The 16,419-nt window shown below is 45.2% G+C and overlaps 1 protein-coding gene and 1 long non-coding RNA gene across 4 annotated transcripts in view; both read left to right on the top strand.

Moving 5' to 3' along the window:
* LOC127056585 (myotubularin-related protein 8) overlaps positions 1–16,419 on the top strand; it is a 177,859-nt gene that overhangs the window by 84,725 nt on the left and 76,715 nt on the right. The gene's annotated exons all lie outside the window — the stretch shown is intronic.
* On the top strand, positions 11,315–13,298 carry LOC127056633 (uncharacterized). The gene is made up of 3 exons (XR_007775861.1): positions 11,315–11,908; positions 11,942–12,112; positions 12,806–13,298. It is a non-coding gene; the product is annotated as an uncharacterized LOC127056633 (long non-coding RNA).

The raw sequence follows: 16,419 nt of genomic DNA, 5'->3' as shown, positions 1-16,419 counted from the left end.
GTAGCTGTGATAATAATGAGCTAAGCATGCGTGAGGAGAACATCTGACTTGAGGTTTGGCTGAGCTGTTTCTTCAGATCTTTCTTTCTTTCTTCCACTACTTTGTTCCATTGGTGCATGGATGTTCTCCTTTCACCTTCACCCAGGTGGTGGGTGTCATGGTAGACAGATAAAATCAGTTGCGGGGATGGACATCCTTTTTGGCTGCCTCTGAAAGTAAATAAAGTTGCTCCATGTTAAAGTTCCTTTGCATGACACTTTACCAGGTCAGTGCTTAGCTGGCTTTTCCCTCCACACCAGGTTTTTTTTAATCTCACATTCCATCCCCTGAATGTGTTTCTCTTTCAGAGTAGCTCAGAGCTGGAGCAGGAATGTAGCTGATGGCCAGATCATGCCTACTTCCCAGTGCCTTATTCCTCTACACATCAGTGTCAGTTTGCTCCAGTTCCATCCTTCTGATGCTCAAACACTGTGAAACATGAAATAGTTTTTTTTTTCTGAAAGGGGAGGGAGAGACTCTTAAGTGAGGAACAGAAGTTGGTGACAAAAGCAAATTTAGAGCTTGGAAAGTTGCTGGATTGACAGCAGTGTTAATTGACTTCCTCTGTTTACACATTAGACACAATGGGAAGAAAGCTGTACTGCAACCCCACCCAAGGACTTGCCTCCCACATGTAGCGCTTCCTCCTAGGGATTTGAGAGGAGTTCAGTCACCCAGCTGATTCAATCTCTGGCCTCCCTGCTAGACTTGGTTTCAGACAAAGATGCAGATAGTGATGATGGCTTTTGATATGAATGCCTGTTTCCTGGGAGTTGGACAGAAACTCACCAACTCAAGACATTCGCCATTGGTCACTACACCTGGGTCCTAACTATCTCCATCACAATCAAAATCTAGGCTGAACTCGGTATGGCTACATTTGGAATTTCAAAGCGCTGCCTCGGCAGCGCTGCGGAGTGTGAGTGTAGTCAGAGCGGCAGCACTGGGAGAGAGCTCTCCCAGCGCTGCATGTAAACCACATCCCTTACGGGTGTAGCGTGCAGCGCTGGGAGCCGCGCTCCCAGCGCTGCTGCCCTGATTACACTGACGCTTTACAGCGCTGTATCTTGCAGCACTCGGGGGTGTTTTTTCACACTCCAGTTGCAGCGCTGTAAAGTGTGAGTGTAGCCAAAGCCTGACAAACTGGAGTGAAAGGTTCTGTGTCCCATTCCTTAAGTGATACAGTCCATTCTTTCTGTCCCAGTGCAGATTTATTTGTAACACACTCTGTGAGGTGGGGAAAATAGTACAGATAAGTTTAGTGGACCTTCTTAAAGTCACCATGTATCTCCGTTTTAACTGGTTCTTCACAAGATGTCTTGGAGTCCCAGGACCTTCTTTGAGACACCTGTTATATCCCATTTTTATCAATCAAAATGCTTGTTTTTATAATGACAAAATGTCTGTCCAAAAAGTACACTTAGGGTTCTGGCGGGCAAGGTCTGGCTAACTACAATCGTAGTACTGCTGTGTAACTGTACCACTACAGATTAAAGAAGTACACCCCCTCCCCCATGTGGCCATAGTTGTACCAGTATAAAGGTGCCCTATCCAGGTATAGCTCACTCCTGTAAGGAAAGCAGAATAAGCTGTACTAGTACACCTCTACCTCAATATAACACTGTCCTTGGGAGCCAAAAATCTTACCGCGTTACAGGTGAAACTGTGTTATGTTGAACTCTGCCAGAGCATACAGCCCTGCGTCCCAGAGCACTGTTTTACTGCGTTATATCCAAATTCATGTTATATCGGGTGGCGTTATATCGAGGTAGTGGTGTATAAGGCACATTTATACAGATATAGTTCTGTCCACAGCAGAAGTTGTATTGGGATAACAATTTCAGTGATGATAATAATTATACTGGTATAAAACTTCAGTTTAGACTAGGCCTCAGTGCTGACACTTTTAAAACTTTCCTGGTGGATATTCTGTTATGGAAGGTCACTGTGACTGCAGCTTTCCAACAGGACACCCTTTAATTGTGTGATGCTTTCAGAGTTTTTGTTAACAAAGGTAATTTATGACAGCTTATTTTGGGACCATGGCAGCATATTTTAGAATTTTCATATCTGCTGGTATCAGCAACTACAACATTTTTTTCCTAAAGCAAAGTACTAATGTTATAAGTAGGTAAGTACTGTTCTCTACAAACTGCTGTTTGTTTGCCAGCAGTGTCAGCAAAACTGTGTGTGAAATGGAACTTGTACTTGTGATTATGGCGGGGAGGGGTGACTTTTTTTTGATTCTCTCTGCAACAGAGTTACGTAGAGCACCAAACTGAATCTCTCACACCTCCTCCTCCATGTCCTATGCAATACACAAGCTTAAATTATTTGGCATGAACTCCAGAAGTACATTGCACTGACGCCTCCTTTCCAACTTTGCCTCCCCCCCCCCGCCTGTTATTACTTGTCACATCCCAGTGTAGTACAATCAGTCCAGTATACCCGTTTGTTTTGCTCTCAGTGTTTCTAGTGTGAGCAGGCATTTGCACTGACAGTGCATAACAGACTTTGTTGAAGTTTGGGGTGTGGGGGAGGAAGATGAGTCTTTTGGCTCTCAGAAGAGGGTGCATTTCCTATATCTTTGTCCCTTATGGTGGTGTGAAGGTCATTTAAAACAAAATTTGGGTAAAGGGGTTTAATTCCTCATTTTCACCACCTCCCCAAAAAACCTGGACTGCTAGTAGCAGTCCCACTAAATCCCACTCCGATATTTGGCAATGCACCCAGAGCAATAGAGGAACACAGATGTTTCTGCTGAAATGCTCAGCAGTGAAATAGTTTACAATGTTAAGAACAATGAGGAGTCTGGTGGCATTTTAAGACTAACAGACTTATTTGGGCATAAGCTTTCGTGGATAAAAAAAAATCTTCAGATGTGTGGAGAAGTGGGTTTTTTACCCACGAAAGCTTATGCCCAAATAAATCTGTTAGTCTTTAAGGTGCCACCAGACTCCGCATAGTTTTTTGTGGATACAAACTAACACGGCTACCCTCTCTGATACTTTTTACGATGTTGACATTTCCGTGTATCCTCATTAGGCTTCAGAGTAACATTCCAAATGGGAACAGTTCGTGACTCTTCAGACTACCATTGCAGGCTGTTTGCAGACCCAAGCAGATGTCACTGCATCAGATTACATCGGGGCTAGAAACACTTCTTTAAAAATGAGAACTGGAGCAACAGTTGTGTCTGTTTGTGGCTGCATAGTCATATTACTAAAAATAATATATTAAAATTCACGGCCATGAAAAACACATCACGGACCATGAAATCTGGTCTCCCCCTGTGAAATCTGGTCTTTTGTGTGCTGTTATCTTACACTATACGGACCTCACAGGGGAGACCAGCGTTTCTCAGATTGGTGGTCCTGACCCAAAAGGGAGTTGCAGGAGGGTCAAAAGTTTATTTTGGGGGGGGTCACGGTATTGCCACCCTTACTTCTGCACTGTCTTCTGAGCTGGCTGGCCGGAGAGTAGTGGTTGCTGGTCTTGCACCCTGCTCTGAAGGCAGCACCCCGCCAGCAGCAGTGCAGAAGTAAGGGTGGCAGCTGCCGACTGAGGGCCCAGCTCTGCAGGCAGCATTGAAGAAGTAAGGATGGCAATACCATCCCAGGCCATCCTCACTTCTGTGCTGCTGCTGGCAGTGGCTCTGTCATAAACCTAGCCCCAGATTTGGACCTTAGCGTCCAAAAGATGGGGGTTAGCATGAAAACCTCCAAGCTTAGTTACCAGCTTGGACCTAGTAAAGCTGCCACCACCCAAAAAATTAGAGTGTTTTGGGGCACTCTGGTCCCCCCAGAAAACCTTCCCTGGGGACCCCAAGACCCAAATTCCTTGAGTCTCACAACAAAGGGGAATAAACCTTTTCCCTTCCCTTCTCCCTTCCAGGTATTCCCTCCCTGGGTTCCTGGAGAGATCCACAGAAGCAAACGCCGTGAATCTAAACAGAGGGATTCCACCCTCTCTATTTCCAGTCCTGGAAAACACAAGCACTTCCCTCTTCACCCAGAGGGTATGCAAAGTCAGGCTAATAAATCTAACACACAGAGATTTCCCCCTGACTTCTTCCTCCCACCAGTTCCCTGGTGAGCACAGACTCAATTCCCTGGAGTTCCCCACTAAAGAAAAAACTCCAACAGGTCTTAAAAAGAAAGCTTTATATAAAAAGAAAGAAAATACATAAAAATGGTCTCTCTGTATTAAGGTGACAAATACAGGGTCAATTGCTTAAAAGAAATATGAATAAACAGCCTTATTCAAAAAGAATACAATTCAAAACACTCCAGCCACTACACACATGTAAAATACAAAAAAACATATAAATCACTATCTGGTCTTTTGTACTTACAACTGGGAAACAGAAGATTAGACAGCAGGAACTAGAGAAATGCTTCCCATAGCCGAGAGGGAGATAGGCAGAAGACCAGAACAAAGGACTCAGACACAAACTTCCCTCCACCCAGATTTGAAAAAGTCCTGTTTCCTGATTGGTCCTCTGGTCAGGTGTTTCAGATTACTTCTTTCCAGGTGAAAGAGACGTTAACCTTTAGCTATCTGTTTATGACAGGCTCTGCCATCAGAGCTGGGCTCCTGGCCAGCCCATATTGCTCTGAAGGCAGTGCTGCTGCCAGCAGCAGTGCAGAAGTAAGGGTATCAGTGCTGCAACCCCCCTTCCCCCCCAATAGCCTTGTGACACCCCCCAAAAAAACCAAAACAAAACATCCTTTTTGAGTCAAGACTTAAGTTCCCTCTAAGCTGCACAGTAGGCTCTCCAGTGCCATGCACTTTAGCTGTCCCTCCCCCTACTGGCGTGCTGCTCCTGCCCTCTGCCTTGGAGCTGCTCCCAGGAGAATACTGCTTGCTGTGCTGGGGAGGAGGGGGGCGCTGATGTCAGGGTGTGTCTCCTCCAGCCCCTATATCCCATCTCCACAGGGTGTGGGGGGGTGGGCAGCGGAGGAGACACAACAGGGCTCAGGACTAGATGGCTCAGGATGAAGGGAGCTTGCTGGCAGCTGCTGCTGTGTGTCAAGGTGTGGATCTGTTTAAAAGGGCAGAGTACGTAAAGTGGTGGCAGAGTACTTAAAGGGGCAATACATGTCTCTCTCACTCACGTGCAGTGTCTCTCTGTCACAGACATACACACTCTTTCACACTTGCTTCCCAACGCATACAACAATAATGCTTCTTTCAAAGTGTTATTTTAGTTTTTTAGACTGGTCTATGCATTTCATAATTTTATTTCTCTCTTACATTTAAATTTAATTCTTTGAGTAGTGAGTTCTAAAATGCCTAACCTGCCCTGGCTGGAGCAATTATCCCTATGGTAACTTAAAAAAAAAATGTAGGTTTTTGGTTTCTACTGGTGGCGCACAGCCGCACATTACCTCGATATGGTGCACATAACAAATTCATTCCGCACATGGATGGAAAAAAATAGAGGGAACATTGACTCGGGACCCTGCTATTACAACACCATGAAATTTCAGATTTAAATAGCTAAAACTGTGAAATTTACGATTTTAAAAATCCTATGACCATGAAATTTAATTAAAATGGACCGCGAATTTGGTAGGGCCCTACATATTATACATAGGGACTGGGGAGATCTATTTTAGCAGCATAAGGCCTCGTCTACACATAGCCCCTTAACCAAAATAAATAGTTAAACTGTGAGTGTGTGTGTGGATTTTATTTTTAAACAAATAGTTATACAAATAGAACCTCTAGTGTGGATGCAATAATATTGGTATAACTGTGCTTATTCTGGTACAGTTTTTCTCTGTACAGTAGGTGAGTTGTACCTCTTTAACTATACAGTGTGTGTATATATAGTTAAAGTGGTGTAGACAAGGCTGTAGTAGAATTACCATTGGGCTATCTGGTGCTGTTATATTTGCTACATTCCAGATATTGTTGGTTCCTATTCATAGCTATAAATATTGTCTCAACTGTTTATTTACCTTTGCTAAGCTGCTTGCAAAGAGAAACTACTGCTGTGTGAAACTACATCTTGAGTGAAGCAATGCCTCTGATGACAACAGATAATCTGATAACACGTTGCTTGCAATCTCTCTTGGAAGTTTTGCATGAGTTCTCTGCTGCTAACTGCCTAACATTGTGGGTTTTATTTTCTCGGTGTTCCCACTAAGGAAACACCCAGCTCCTCGCCAAGGAATAGAAAAAAATTGCAATTTAATTCTTGCATTCAAGTAAAACCCAAATGGATGCCCAGAACAATAAGTGCCTGAAAGAGCTGAGTTCTGTTTTAAATATTTGACTTGAACCTTAGGGTAGTTCCTAGTCTTTGTAAAGCTTTAAAGCCACATGGAAGCTTGCATTTAAAAATAATGGCAAAGTAGGAGAGATGTCACTGAGTTTTTTTATTTTTTTTATTCCTAATTATATAGATTTTTGTTTTAAACAAACAGAACTGTCTGAGCACTAGCAGTAGCTGTGTTCCTGGCTCCCAAATCTGTACTCTCAGGATCTACTGTATTCAGTTCCTGATTCTGCTACCAACTCCCTCCCCCTGTGGCTTTCAGCAAGTCTCTTAATTCACCACTTCCCCTTTGTAATGTGGGAGTGGTGGTACTCTGCTGGCTGGCACCTGTGAGAATTAATTGGTCGTGGTATGATTGTGAATTCTAGCTTATCCTAAACTCCCATTGGTTTCAGTGCGTGTCCCAAGTACAGTGGGAATGCAGGATCCGGCCCTGACAGTTTAAAGCTCTGTATACTGTCTACTGCACAGAATGACTCTGCATTTAGCCTCCAGTTTAACTTGTGTGCAGAGAAATAGCACCGGGTAACACGAACTGTGGCAGCCTGGAGTAAATACCATGTGCATCCACTGATTAGTTTTCTTTGATTGACTGAAAACAATCTCTGATGCAACACAATGAAAAGATAGCAGCCAGTTTACTATAAGAGGTGTCAGTCCATGAGAAGCAGAGGGACTCAACAAGGTGATTACACATGGCTATTAATGGAATAAAATGTCCCTGAATCCAGAGATGATATTTTCCCAAGTCTGTAGAATGCAGAATGAGGGAGTTTTTTGTTAGCTTTTAAACACCATGGCTAACAGATTCAGTGATGGATTTTCCTTAAACTTTTTTTTGTTGAAACATTAAGGGACCAGCATGATCCTCTGCAAATGATTTGGGCAAAAGTCATTCGCATTTTGCCACCATACTTAGATGAAGGTGTGTAACTGTATAGAAAGATCCACTGACTAGCAAGATTCTCTGCTGTAGTTAGGAGTGTCTGTATAATATCTTTCTCTTCTTGCCAGCATGATGAGAAAAATTTGTCTCACAGCCAAAATCAAGGCCAGGCTGCATGCACTGTGAACACTGTTTTCCCCTGTCTATATAGATAAAGAAGGAAAGTTGCTATAACATTAGAAAGTTGTCAGCTGTGCAGGTACATGATTCTCTGACACAAGTCTTGGAATATATCTCCACTCTGCGGCATCATGTCTGTTTTTAGTTTTTAAGCACTGTGTGGGTTAGGGCCTGTCTCTGACAGTAATCTTGCCCACTGGGGCCCTGATCTTTTTTGGAGATTCTGGGTGTGTCTGTACAGGAAAAAGACTTGGAAAATTAGTACCCACCATTTACTGCAGACAGGACTTGGACATTCTCCCATTGTGATATGTAAACCTGCCTTGTATAATGATGTAGACTAGGAGGTTTTTTTTTGTTTTTTGTTTTTAAACCATCTCATATACTGTTGCCATCAGTTCAGTTCCCCAGTAGTAGCAATGTGGTATTGCTACTGTAGACAGTGCTGCAGATAGCTGCTGATGTCCTAACCACTGGGTTGTATAATTGTATACTGGCAGAGCATGATGATATGTTTAAAATGCTGGTGGCTGACTGAATTTATCCTACTGAGAGCAGATGGATGGCCAGGACTCTGGCCTAGGACACGGGGAGACCTTGGGCAAGTCCCTTAGCCTTGCTGTGCCTCAGTTCCCCATGTGTAAAATGGGGATAATAATGCTTCCCTAACTCAAGGGGTGTTCTGAGGTTCCATACATTAAAGATTGTGAAGTGCTTTGAGATCTACTGAAGGAAAGCACTGTTAGTAATAGGTGGTGGTTATTATTTTAGGACAAACAAAATCTAGGCCCCCCCTTCCCCCAAGCCTAATGTAGCTGAGATGCAGTCTTATCCCACCATGGCTTCTAACCTTGCTCTCTTTTCTTAAGGATACTTTTTTGCCCCTGGCAGCTACATTTCTGGTTTAGTCCTGTGGTTACAGAGTGGGTATACATTGTTAGCAATGCTGCTTTTGAGCCAGAGTGAACTTCAAAATAAATTTTTCCCATTAATTTTTTTTTGTACTACATTTTTGCAGTGGAAGTGCTTTTTAAATTGTTTTTTTCCCCCTCACTGTTGTTCCATTACTATGCCGTTTGCAACAACAGGCATCTCCCTGCTGCGGGACCAGCACTTTTTGCTAACAGTATTGCTGACCCTAGTGATGTATCTTCAGTAGCGGGCGAAAAAAAAAGTGTGTTCTTCAGTCGAGTTAGCCTCCACGTGAAGAAAATTCCTAGTGAAGCTGGAGCTCGTGTTTAACTCAGCCTGCTCTAGGGGAGGCTTGGATTTACCTCGGCCTGCTAATCTGTGGAAAACTACAAACTGCCTTGTCTTCACTAGGAGGATTTTACTTTGTTTTAGTTAACCTGAGTTAACTAAACTCAAGTTGGAAACACATCTTTTTAGGCCCCAGTGGTCAAAAAACAAGAGACAGAACCAAAAGTAATAATGGGATTGGCTTAATAATGAGATTCTTCTTCTCTTTATTAAAAAAAAAAAGTGTGTGTGTGTGTGTGTGTGTGTGCTTTTTATTTGCCTTTTGAGCCTTAAGGGGTCTTTCAAGTCATCTTTCAAGTTTTTTTTTTCACAACCATGAGGTCTATGATCTCTCTCTTTATTTATATTTTAAGTGAAAGCTGAGATTCGCACATAATGGCAGATTCCAGGGACTGGGGCTTTACGAAAAACACAAAGGCCATGTTGACAAGACAAAATTATATCGACCTAATTTATGTCGGCATCCAGCTGCCATAGTTATTAAATCACTTGTGTGTGCGCACACTTGGCTCATTGTGTCAGTGGCGTGTGTCCTCACCGGCCACACTTGTATAGATTGTATTGTCTGTCTGTCTGGGGATTTTGGGATGGCTCCTGAAGGCCAGGAACCATTGACATAAGCAAAGCAGTGTCTGCACTGACACTGCACCGACCTAATCACATCGTCTGTGACTCTGCGCTGCTTGGGGAATGGGTGTTACTAGATCAGCATAGAAAGGCACTTACTTTGACAGGAGACAAATTTAAGTGAAGACACTTCCACAGCTAGGTTGACACAAGACAGTTTATGTCAATCTCTCCCTTTAGTGTAGACCATTATCAAAACTGGTTTAGGTGGACACTCTTTTTTAGTAGCAATGGGCTGCCAGGGCATTCTAACATCCATATCCAGATTAGATTTACAACCTATGTAAGGCTGAGTTGGTGTTTGGATAGAGATTAGATGGTGTATAGTCTTGTAAATGGCTTTCATGAGGTTTCAACTGCATCGCCTCCTGATGTGGAAAATAGGTCCCTTCATGCTTTGGAACTGACCTGGCATCAGAATTGTAGAGGTGGCTTCGCTAACTGAAAATCAAATGGGTTGGGATTTTAGATCCAGTGTTAACCCAACTCTAACGGTTACGGAGAGCAGAAACATACAGTGCAAGTCATAGCCATGTTGCCTTGATCATTTGCCACCTTTAGAGCAGAGCCTTCAAACTAGCCATTGATTGTGCTTTATATATGTGTTTCTCCCCCAGGCCGCTAGAGAATTTCTTGTAGACTGCCCATGTCCCATGGTTGCCTTTGCTAGGAACAGAACTTCCTGTAGTGTCTGTCTCCTGCTGGAGTTAGGAGAACTGCTGAAGTAATTGCAAAGCAACCAGCTCAGTGTGATGGGGATTTGGGAGTGTGCCTGGGAGGAAGCAGCATGTTCTGACAAAGTGCAACCTTTGAAAAGTATCAGAGGGGTAGCCATGTTAGTCTGGATCTGTAAAAGCAGCAAAGAGTCCTGTGGCACCTTATAGACTAACAGAGGTTTTGGAGCATGAGCTTTCGTGGGTGAATACCCTCTTCATCAGATGCATGTAGTGGAAATTTCCAGGGGCAGGTGTGTGTGTGTGTATATATATATATATATATATATATACACATATATAAGCAAGCTAGAGATAATGAGGTAGTTCAATCAGGGAGGATGAGGCCCTGTTCTAGCAGTTGAGGTGTGAAAACCAAGGGAGGAGAAACTTGTTTTGTAATTGGCAAGCTATTCACAGTCTTTATTTAATCTTGAGCTGATGGTGTCAAATTTGCAGATGAACTGAAGCTCAGCAGTTTCTCTTTGAAGTCTGGTCCTGAAGTTTTTTTGCTGCAGGATGGCCACCTTAAGGTCTGCTATAGTGTGGCCAGGGAGGTTGAAGTGTTCACCGGTTCATTCACCTGCACGTCCACCAATGTAATATACGCCATCATATGCCAGCAATGCCCCTCTGCTATGTACATCGGCCAAACTGGACAGTCTCTACGGAAAAGGATAAATGGACACAAATCAGATATTAGGGATGGCAATATACAAAAACCTGTAGGAGAACACTTCAACCTCCCTGGCCACACTATAGCAGACCTTAAGGTGGCCATCCTGCAGCAAAAAAACTTCAGGACCAGACTTCAAAGAGAAACTGCTGAGCTTCAGTTCATCTGCAAATTTGACACCATCAGCTCAGGATTAAACAAAGACTGTGAATGGTTGCCAACTACAAAACCAGTTTCTCCTCCCTTGGTTTTCACACCTCAACTGCTAGAACAGGGCCTCATCCTCCCTGATTGAACTAACCTCGTTATCTCTAGCTTGCTTATATATGTGTATATATATATATATATATATACACACACACACCTGCCCCTGGAAATTTCCACTACATGCATCTGACGAAGTGGGTATTCACCCACGAAGCTAATGCTCCAAAACGTCTGTTAGTCTATAAGGTGCCACAGGATTCTTTGCAACCTTTGGAAAGACTCTCTGAGGCCTTGTCTACATTGGCAAGTTTCTGCACAGTAAAGCAGCTTTCTGCGTTGCAATTCCTGAGGTGTACACACTGCCAAGCCAGTTAGTGCGCAACAACTGCACGGTTGCAGTGCTGTAAAAAAACCACCCCAACAAGTGGCGTAAAGCTTTCTGCGCCGGGGCTACAGTGCTGTGGTGCCAGTGTAGATACCCTGGTTGATTACAGTGCTGTGATTGGCCTCCAGGAGGTGTCCCACAATGCCTGTTCTTGCCTCTCTTGTCATTGGTTTGAACTCTGTAGCCCTGCCCTCAGGTGACCAACCGTGAGCCCCTCCTTTCCCCTCCCCCCCCAATTCTTTGGGAATTTTGAAAGTCTCCTTCCTGTTTGCTCGGTGACTCGTGCAGTGGTCTCAGCATATCTTTCCAGGTGACTATGCCTGCTCCACACACTGGGCGACCCCCCACATGGAGCAATGCCTAACTGCTGGACCTCTTCAGCATTTGGGGAGAGGAGTCTGTCCAGTACCAGCTGCTCTCCAGCTGTAGGAGTTATGATACTTACAGACAGATTTCATGATGCATGACAGAAAGGGGCCATGACCAGGACACGCTGCAGTGCAGTGTCAAAGTGAAGGACCTGTGGAATGCCTTCCACAAGGCATTGGAAGCAAAATGCCGCTCCGGTGCTGTGCCCACGAGCTGCCAGTTTTACAAAGAGCTGTATGCCATACTAGGTGGCGACCCCACCTCCACTGCATAGGCCACCGTGGATACTTTGGTGGCTCACATACCCATCGAGAGTCGATCGAGCAAGGAGGAGGAAATCTTGGATGAAGAGGGGGAGGGAGACCCAGAGGCAGAGGACAACTCGGAGGTCAGAGCAGCCAGGAGCTCTTCTCTACCTTGGAGGACACTAGCCAGTCACAGCTGTCGGATCTTGGCAAAGTGCAAACAGAAGAAGAGGCCCATGGTAAGTGGCTTTGATTTTGGGAATTGCTGAAGTGAGTTGTTGGGGGCAGAAGGGTTGCACAAAACAGACTGTGTCTGTCTGTTGCGTGTACCACCACATGCCTAGTCTGAGCACTGGAACAGGCTGTTGATTGACTCCCTCACTTCACGGGAATCTGTCTCGGTAATCTCCATGAAACTCTCATGGACATACTGGGCAATCTGCTGCTGCAGGTTCTTTGGCAGAGCTGCTTTGTTTCTTCCCCATTAAGGGTAACTTTCCTGTACCACTGTACCATCACGGGAGGGAGGGATCATTGCTGCACACAGGAAAGCTGCATAAGGGCCAAGCCGGAAGCCGCAGTCTTCGAGAAGACCCTCCCTTGATTCCCTGCTCACCCTCAGCAGTGGGATATCTTCCATAATGATCACAGCCTGTGAAAAATGTGGGGATAGGAATGATTATAAGCCCCCTCCCCACACAGTGCTGGGTCTCCCCAAAAGCCATGTGTACAGTACAGTCCTGGGACTCTGATTTTCCCCTGCCCCTGCAGTTACTCACCATTTTGGGGGTCTTGTGGCTCCTGTGTGCTTTCCTGGAGTCAGTCAGTTAGTGACCAGATATGTGACTAGTGGCTGTGTTTTAAATCACTGAATCAGTGGTCTGTGTGTTGCAAATACTGCTTCTGTAAAATGTTGCATATTGGCTTCACAGATATGGCCTGGGGAGCCCAGCCTCCCTCTTTGTTATTGCTGGCTGAACAGCTGCGCACAACTAGAAAGCGGCCACTAAGAACTAAAGAGGACTTTCTGTGTGAAGTCACAATGCTCTCCGTGGCCAAAAAAAAGAATTGAAGGAGTGCCAGGACAGTGAGAAGAGGGGCCGAAAGGAGAACGCAGCACGTCAGAATAAAGCCTCGGAGCAGCTCTTAAACGTTGTGGAGTGCCAAGCAGACAGGCTCCAGACGCTATTAGCACTGCAAATCAAGCATTTCCGCACCTGCCCTCCCTTGCAGCCGCTGTCGCAAAACTCTTTCCCTTGCACCTCCCAGACACTGCCAGCACACTCTTATCAGCCTCCTGGTTTCAGTCTGTACCCTCTGCATTCCACTCCTGCCCCATCACAGTCCAGCCCTGCGCACTCCCAGTACCCACTGCACTCAACACCCGTCCCTCTGCAATTTAGCCCTGCTGAAGTACAGTACCTACTGCACAAAGTTGCACATGATACCTGGACATACACAAATCTTTAACCGTCCCGGGATCCCACCTCCTCCTGGGACCCTCCCTTCCCCCCATTCCCCGCAGTGCTGATATGTTCTTTATTTTTGTTTCTCTCCTCTGGTGGTGGTTTTTTTAATAAAATAATTGTTTTGGTTTGAAAGCAATCTTTATTCCATTAATTGAAAGCAAACAATCATAGTGGATTGTCTGCACCAATCACAATCACCTCCTAGCATTACAAGCACTGCACTCCCAAGTATAGCAACATACATTAGTGGCTTTCAGCTTCAAATTGCTGCCTCAAGGCATCCTTGATCCTTATGGCCCCACGCTGCACCCCTCTAATAGCCTTGGTCTCTGGCTGTTCAAATTCAGCCTCCAGGTGCTGAGCCTCAGCGGTCCAGCCCTGAGTGAAGCTTTCACACTCTTCCCTTCACAAATATTATGGAGCGTACAGCATGTGGCTATAAGCATAGGAATATTGTCATTGGCTAGGTCCAGCCTCCCCTATAGGCAGCGCCAGCGGGCCTTTAAACAGCCAAAAGCACACTCAACTTATTCTGCACTTGCTCAGCCTGTTGTTGAACCACTCTTCGCTGCTGTTAAGGTGCCCTGTGTATGGCTTCATAAGGGGTAGGCAAGATCTCCAAGGATCACAATGGGCATTTCAACTTCCCCTACAGTGATCTTCTGGTCCGGGAAGAAAGTCCCTGCTTGCAGCTTCCTGAATAGGCCAGTGTTCCGAAAGATGAGTGCGTCATGCACCTTTCTGGACCAGCCTGTGTCAATGTTTGTGAAATGTCCATGGTGATCCACAAGTGCCTGGAGAACCATTGAGAAATACCCCTTCTGATTGATGTACTCGGTGGCTAGGTGGTCTGATGCCAGAATTGAAATGTTCGTGCCATCTGTTGCCCCTCCGCAGTTAGGGAAGCCCATTTGTACAAAGCCATCGACAAAGTCATGCATGTTGCCCAGAGTCATGGTCTTTCGGAGCAGGATGCGATTAATGGCCCTGTACGCTTCCGTCAACATGAGTCCAACCATCGACTTTCCCACTCCAAACTGGTTAGTGACTGATTGGTAGCAGTCTGGAGTAGCCAGCTTCCACAGTGCAATCGCCACATGCTTCTCCAGTGACAGGGCAGCTCTCATTCTCGTGTCCTTGCACCACAGGACTGGGGCGAGCTCATCACATAGTCCCATGAATGTGACTTTCCTCATCTGAAAGTTCTGCAGCCACACTGCTCATCATCCCAGATGTGACGATGTGATCCCACCACTCAGTGCTTGTTTCCCAAGCCCAAAAGCAGAGTGCCACTGTGATCAGCACCTCTGTGAATGCCACAAGAAATCTTGTGTCGTAGCTACTATGCGTGGCGAGATCAATGTCGCACTCCTCTTGCCTTTGTGGTTTAAGGAATAACGCCGCTGCCATTCATGACATGTTTAGTGAGAATAAGTGGCATATTGGTCAACAGTGCGGGATCCATTCCTGCAGACTGAAGAGGCAGAGCGTGCAGTACAAAAACCTTTGAAAGATGGTGCCAAATGCAGATGGAAGGGGATTGCTGGGATGCAAAGCAATGCATCATGGAACATTGGGACAGGACCCAGGTGCCATGCGACCCCCTCCGCCTTCCCACAACAATTAGTGGCGGAAGAGATTCTCTGTGGGATAGCTGCCCAGAGTGCACTGCAAGTGAACACACTTTTGCCACGGGCAGCTGACTGTGTGAACACACAACAGCGGTTTCCCTTCGGTGCTCTCTGACTCTGCCAGTGTAGGCATACCCTAAGTTTCATTCCTCCCTTCTCCTTCCTGCTTTGGGTAAATGCACACACCCTAGCATGGGTGGAGTTAACAGGAAGGATGGCCAAAGCATAATATCGTGCATCCCAATAACCGTTGTTTAATCAGGTTTACTAATGACTTAACGTACGTTTGCCAAGCAACAAGGGATCTCCTACAGTGGAGCTTGGGGTGGGTGTACTGTGTATGTCACAAGCGAATGCTTCTATAGCAGGGACCTCTACGTCCATTATACACACCAGTGAAATTAGTGAGACAGGTCAGTATTTCCACCGCCCCCCCCCCCTGCTTCTCAGAGGAAGTAAAACTGAGAAACAGAGTGATTGACTTCTCAGATCACACAGCAAATCAACAGCAGAGCTAGAAATAGCTCCTAATTCCCAGTCTCAAGCTCTAATACTGTACTAAACTCACAAGTTGGACTGTGCAGAGCCACGTATGGTGTGGCAAAGTGCCCTCCTTTGCTTTCATTCTTTGTGCATGCTTAGGTACCATACGTGCTGTCTCTGCAGCGCAACAGTCTGTCGGGGAGGGGAGGATGAATTCAGTTTTCAAATCGCTACCTGCGTATCACACCGTTTTGTAACATTCTAGTAACCATCACTTTAATATAATTACAACCTGCCCCATCTGCTTCTTAGCCATTAATTTTAGTGAGCAGGGTGAACGCTAAGGCTTTTGTTAATAATGGAAGCCAATACAAATGCTGCTTGCTTGTTCCTCCAGTGACTGCCAGATCCCCAAGAGATTCAAGTAAAATCCTTCACCATCAGGATTTGCCCTCAAGTCATGGGAGTTAGGAGGCCCATGATCTGGATGATTTCTTTTCTTTTCTGCCTCCTCCCCTCGCCCCTCCCCCCAATACAGGATCTTTGTTTAAACTTGGGTGGAGAGAAGCTTTACTGGCCTAAGACCAGAAAAATCTACACTGCAGGCATAAAAGACCAGCAGTGCACAACAATTTTCACTGGATTTATTCTCTCTCTTCTCCCCCCCCCCCCGCACCCCGCACCCAATCCCTGTCCCAACGCCAAAAAGAAATAATAATTTTATTTTGTTCCCATCGAGTCAACATGAGATTAAAGCCTCTGTCTGTGGTGTTTCTGAGATAATCTGATCAGGGAGCTATGTGCTGAACTGGTTTTGAATGTAATTCTAGCTTTCCTGAAAGATGTTTAAAGACAAGTGAAATCTAGTGCAAATACAAATCACTCTCTTTATTCAGAGAAACACTGTCATTTTAGTGCTTGCTCTTTGAATTGGTTGTATTTAAGTGTTACGCTCAAAATGTC

Source organism: Gopherus flavomarginatus, chromosome 8 (genome assembly GCF_025201925.1).
Source record: "Gopherus flavomarginatus isolate rGopFla2 chromosome 8, rGopFla2.mat.asm, whole genome shotgun sequence".
Taxonomy (NCBI): Eukaryota; Metazoa; Chordata; order Testudines; family Testudinidae; genus Gopherus; species Gopherus flavomarginatus.
This window is presented reverse-complemented; position numbering and strand designations above follow the sequence as displayed.